The following is a 5,989-nucleotide window of genomic DNA, read 5'->3' as shown; positions in this document are numbered from 1 at the left end:
TGGATACTGAGTCTATAATTAGAGGGCTAAATAAATTCATGGGCTAACAGTTGCACTGTGGATTCCAATAACAAATTCAATCCCAATAAATGTTCATTTTTATAAAAAAAACAACCCTCTTTCTTTTGCTGTAAAATATGGATAACACTGCAGTTGTGAAGTCAAACAAAATAATTGCTTCTGAGATGAGGGCTGAGCCCAATAACATTAGTTTACGCCACTTTTAAAATAAAAAATTGCAGAACAGATAGCCTAAAAACCTTTGAATAATGCAAGTACCATCATGGACTAGATTGTTCACATATTCCAGAACAGTTGCAGTGTTTTCAATGAGACTGTCCTGAAGTAAAATGGATTGTGTCACAGTCTACACTTTCGTGCATATTTGGTGTGATATTCCAATTCATAGGTGCCAGAAGCAAACTTTCAGTCATTTCCCAACAGTAAAAGAAGCTTATCCTTTTTAATGTAGCATTCATTCATCAAAATACTGCATCATCACCAGCTTCTGCACACAAAACTAGCTTTGCTGGCTTTTGAATAAAAATCTAGCGTTTGCTTTAATGCTTAATTGGAAGCAAGGTGTTCACACATGTGTCAGTGGTCTTAAATCAGTATTTCTCAAACCTGGAGATATACACACACATACTATTTTAGTCTTGGGTGTACTGAGCCTTTTCAGAGAAATGTGCCTCTGTATGATGTACAGCTGACAACTGGTATGCAATTCACCTGCAATCAGCAGAGACTTGCCTTCTGGGCCAGTAATAAATGGTGACAGGACTGTTTATTGCCCTTCTAAATCAGGTTTTTGGAGGAAAAGCACTATTAATTGCAGAGAGCGGAGATAAAAATGTCAGGAGCATCTCTCACTCGGTTCTTTTGAATACTTGCAGAACTGTGTGTAGATAAACAAAGCTCAGGTCATGTTCCTGGTATCCACCGGTTCCATCTTCTAACGTGTGTTTTGCGGAGTGCCATTGATCCTATATACAGTGGTACCTCTGGTTACAGATGCTTCAGGTTACAGAATCCGCTAACCCAGAAATAGCACCTCGGGTTAAGAACTTTGCTTCAGGATGAGAACAGAAATTGTGCGGCGGCGGCAGGAGGCCCCATTAGCTAAAGTGGTACCTCAGGTTAAGAACAGTTTCAGGTTAAGAATGGTCCTCCAGAACGAATTAAGTTCTTAACCCGAGGTACCACTGTACTTCCACGTTGCTAAGCCTCACTTCATTCGATGGGATGTGCACACTTAATTGTACACAGCGTTGCAACCAGTTTGCATCATTTGAATGTTCAGCCCACTCTTAGAATTAAACTCTTATGTTTTTATTCACTCTTCCTCTCCCTCTTCACCTCAGCAACCACAACATTTTAACAATGTACCTGATTGCCATAGGCTACAGGGAATGCATTGCAGAGGAGTACAGTGGTACCTCAGGTTAAGAACTTAATTCGTTCTGGAGGTCCGTTCTTAACCTGAAACTCTTCTTAACCTGAGGTACCACTTTAGCTAATGGGGCCTCGCGCTGCCGCTGCTCAATTTCTGTTCCCATCCTGAGGTAAAGTTCTTAACCTGAGGTACTATTTCTGGGTTAGCAGAGTCTGTAACTTAGGTACCACTATATATGGAATGTCCTCTAGATAAGTAGGGCTGGTGGAAGAGGAATAGTTCTCTCTATCCTTCTTCAGGAAAACTGCCTGATTTGTATGTTGGCCTTGGAGGGAGACTGGCATGGAAATACTGTGGGCAAAGAAAAGGGGGGTATCTGAAGAAGTGTGCTTGCACACGAAAGCTCATACCAAGAACTAACTTAGTTGGTCTTTAAGGTGCTACTGGAAGGAATTTTTTTGTTTTGAAAAGGGGGGTGGTTTGCTGCTTTTTCTCTGCCAGCCTGCTTTGCGTTTCCGCACTGGCAGAGGAGAAACATAAAGTTTCCTCAGCTCCCGGCACAGAAACCAAGCCTGCTGCTGCTGCAAGAGGAGGGGCAGAGCGATCTGTTCCTTTGCTGCAGCCAAGCACAAAAACTGGGCTAGCGAATGAGGGGGAAAATGACCCACCCCTCCAAGCCATGCTTGGGAGAAGACATTTTAATTCTCAGCTATACTTTTCACAGCCTCTAGAGGGAGCCTCAACTTCAACCTCATAGGACAAAAAGGACTAGAAATAGATACGTACTGAGATTCGTAAGTTTTTTGAAAATATATATATAAAAAGGTACCAAATGAGGGCATAAAAGATGGTTACTTTTAATGTAAATAACATTTGACGTGGCACGTCCTTTGTAGAAAGAAAGGAAAAGAATATGTAACCATTTGCCCCACCGTAATTAATAGGGCTTACTCCATAGTGTGTTTTAAGATTTCAGGCTTAGTATTTTATTTTATTTTTTAAAATTGGCCTTCTATCCTGTACTTGGAGTCTCCACAACACCCTCCCAAGGGACCCAAGCTGCAACATCTGCTGTGAAACTTTGGTTCCTACTTGGAAGAGTCTACATGGCAATATTTAATGGGAAAGACTACAATTGTCTTGATTACAGTTTCCTTATTAATTAGTACAGTATCCGCTACTACTAATCGAACGGCAGGATTCAATAGCTATTTTATTCGGCCTTCGCCCCGAATTGTTGCCTCTACTTGTGAGAGCCCTGAGGTACCATAACAAGATGGCGGCTGTGTTGCTTCATGCTCTGCATCTTCGCTAATCCCCTTGCCTGCATTTCTTTGCTCTCTTGATGTGGCTGACATGATTCTCTATTGTTTACTGGGTAGGCCGGACTTTAAATCAGACAAAAGTTTCAACACCTTCCTTCTGGCATTAGAGTCTGGGGTCCTGCGACAGCTATCCTCTTGTGTCACGTGGCCCAGCTCCAAAACGGTTGAAGGCAACTTTAAAAACTTAGGCCAGTTCACGTATTTCTCCATGTTGCCAGTGCAGCACCATGCAAGCAACAGTGTGCCCACCAGTGCCTACAAAAAGGTCTCACTAAATAGCCCCTTGGTCACTCACAACATATGAGAGACTGTTTGCTTTTTCTGCTCGGTTCCTGTTTGTGTGGTTCAACATTGAACATGGCCCCGTAAACAGGCCCACATTTCAATGGATGCCAGAATTCAGCACCCACCACCCTGTCTTGTTTGGAATGAGGAGAGGTTCTCTGCGACTCTGGCTGGCTGGCTGGGGATGCTTGCACAGTTTTGTGGCCCTCTCTTTCCGCTCTTATGTGGCAGCCGCTTGGTGTTATTCCATATCCCCACAGCAGCCATTTTATGTTATAGCATATCCTTGCACCAGTCCATTTGGGACTGGTGTCCTCAAAATCCCTAATGCGCCCATTGCCCAGAAAGGTTGGTGACCCCCTGGATATTGTAAACCAATTACTTTATACTTTCCAAATGAATGTATTAGGATGTGCCACTTGAAACTGGTTACCTGGTTTCTGGAAGGCTGCATTTTAATACCCATAGACTGATTTAAAGCCACCTTTTACTTATAGAGGAAGCAGGCATGAGAAGCAAAGCAATACTCCAAAATAAGCAGAGTTGCAATGGTACTGATACCTGTTGGATATTTCATATATATATATAATGTGTTAATTCCTCATCCTTTTTTGTTTTTTGTTTAGCCTAAGACATTGCAAGGCTCACACCATCCCATGACAGTTGGCAACTAACTGCAGAGATTATAAAAACCGGACAAAAAGTAAGTTATTTGTTGGCATATGAAAAAGCTGTTGCCCCACGGCAATGACAGCACATGCTTTGGCTGAGTTATTTTTTCCATTGATCTATGCATATGTGATGAACATCTGTTTGCTCCTCTCATTCTCTCTCCCAGGTCTTCTGTCTTCTCCTTTCTCTCTCTCTCAGGTCTTCTGTCCTGTTTCTTTTGGTTTATGAAAAGGGCTGGTCTTAAGAAGACCTGACTTTTGTGGTTTAAATAACAGTAAAGAATAGAAATGAATACTGATGAATGTCAGGATAGGTTAATATTTTCAGACGATACCACTCTCTATGCTGGAGGAAGAGAATAAAAATGAAAGTGTGAGCAGATCATTGGTTCATTTCTAAAATTAGTGATGTTGGAGCAATTTGAGAAGCTGCAACCTCTGAGCTATATGTGCCTCTCCCAAGCCTGAGGAAATGTTGTGATATTTTTGCTCCCAGCATGGCTCTTGTGCCTACAACATTTGTATGGGTGGCATAGCTTCAGCAGGTAGATTTATCTCTTTGCTTTCAACTATATATTTTGAGAATTGGTTTGTCTGCCCATCTGTACTCTATGAGTTTAGACGCCTATTGGAATATCATCACCAAACTCAGCACGATGGTTCCTGAGGTAGGGGCAGTAATCTTCAATGGCATTTGGACACAGGCTGTCATTTCAAATCAAGATGGTGAATCAAAACATGACTTTGATGTGACAGATCCAAACTCACAAACTGCATTATCCATTTAAAAATCACAATATTTGTTGGTTTCTACAAATTCCCAGCCAGCACTGGGCACTCGCCGCTAGTATCTCTAGGACAAGAAAACTTTCACCTACCTAATTTCTCTTCTCAGGGAAAACTGCTCAATTTGTGTTTGTTGTGCTCAGGGGCCCAGCCAGGAAAAGGTGGCAACTCTCACCAGAGGACACATACCCTTTATGACTTCCTTTCTTCATTCAACTTCTGCCAAACACAATACAAAGTCCAGGTTTAGTAGACTGGAGATAAGACTGCTTCATTTGTTTGTCATCTCTTTCTTTATGGCTGCTGCACCTTTAATGGCAGCCAGGCGCACAGAAACATAGCAGATGGCACCTCTACATTTCTGTTTGTTAGACCTGCTGTTGAACCCCAAGGAGCAGAGAGGGTGCCAAAGATGACAGCCCTAACCCTGTGTTGTGGGGGGGGGGGATGTGTGTGGGGATCCAGGTTGCAGTCCTCTACTCACTTGACCTGGGACTGCAAGACCCACGGCCAATGCAGTGGGGCTTAAAAGGGACCCCTGACCATTAGGTCCAGTCATGACCGACTCTGGGGTTGCGGCGCACATCTCGCTTTATTGGCCGAGGGAGCCAGCGTACAGCTTCCAGGTCATGTGGCCAGCATGACTAAGCCGCTTCTGGCGAACCAGAGCAGCGCACGGAAACACCGTTTACCTTCCCGCCGGAGCGGTACCTATTTATCTACTTGCACTTTGACGTGCTTTTGAACTGCTAGGTTGGCAGGAGCAGGGACCGAGCAACGGGAGCTCATCCCGTTGCGGGGATTCGAACTGCCGACCTTCTAATTGGCAAGCCCTAGGCTCTGTGGTTTAACCCACAGCGTCACCCACGTCCCTTATTTATTTATTTACTTACCTACCTATGAAATGATCGGCAAGTCCTAGGCTCTGTGGTTTAACCTACAGCGCCACCCACATCCCTTGCAGTGGGGCTTAGAAGCATATAAATACAGTGTTAGGCTGCGATCCTGTACACCACAGATGGGAAATATTTTTCAGCCCAAGGGTTGTATTTCCTTTCCAAGGGCCACATGCCAGGGGTGAGCATAGTCAGAGGCAAAGGTGGACAGAACAACAAATGCAAAATTGACCTTTGTACAATACACTAGTTTCTACACCATGTTTAGCCAACATGGTGCCTTCCAGATGTTTTGGGCTACAACTCCAACCATCTCTGACTATTGGCCATGCTGGCTGAGGCTGATGGGATGTGTAGGCCTCAAAATCTGGAAGGCTACCATGTTGTCTTCCTCTGTTCTACATACACTCAAATGCCCCGCTCTGTCTACCACTCAGACAGAGAGCCCTGGATCCCCACTGTATACCTTATATGGGAGTAAGACCCACTGAACTTGGTGTAACTGACTTCTGAGTAGATATTCATAGGATTGCATTATTAGTGGGGAGTCATTGTTAAGTTGAGGGTTTTTTTCTTCTTCTTCAGACGGAGCTCACTGGAGCTCAGCTCTGGCACCTCTCAGGTGGGAGT

General features: G+C 43.8%; 1 long non-coding RNA gene across 1 annotated transcript; it reads left to right on the top strand.

Moving 5' to 3' along the window:
- The first annotated feature begins 1,867 nt into the window (after positions 1-1,867).
- Positions 1,868-5,039, top strand: LOC308482134. Its single transcript, XR_013989071.1, has 3 exons — positions 1,868-2,190; positions 3,633-3,709; positions 4,573-5,039. It is a non-coding gene; the product is annotated as an uncharacterized lncRNA (long non-coding RNA).
- The last annotated feature ends 950 nt before the right edge of the window (positions 5,040-5,989 follow it).

Source organism: Podarcis pityusensis, assembly GCF_964106645.2.
Source record: "Podarcis pityusensis genome assembly, chromosome: 7".
NCBI lineage: Eukaryota > Metazoa > Chordata > Lepidosauria > Squamata > Lacertidae > Podarcis > Podarcis pityusensis.
Note: the sequence above shows the minus strand (reverse complement) of the source record. Positions and strands in the feature narration are given on the sequence as shown.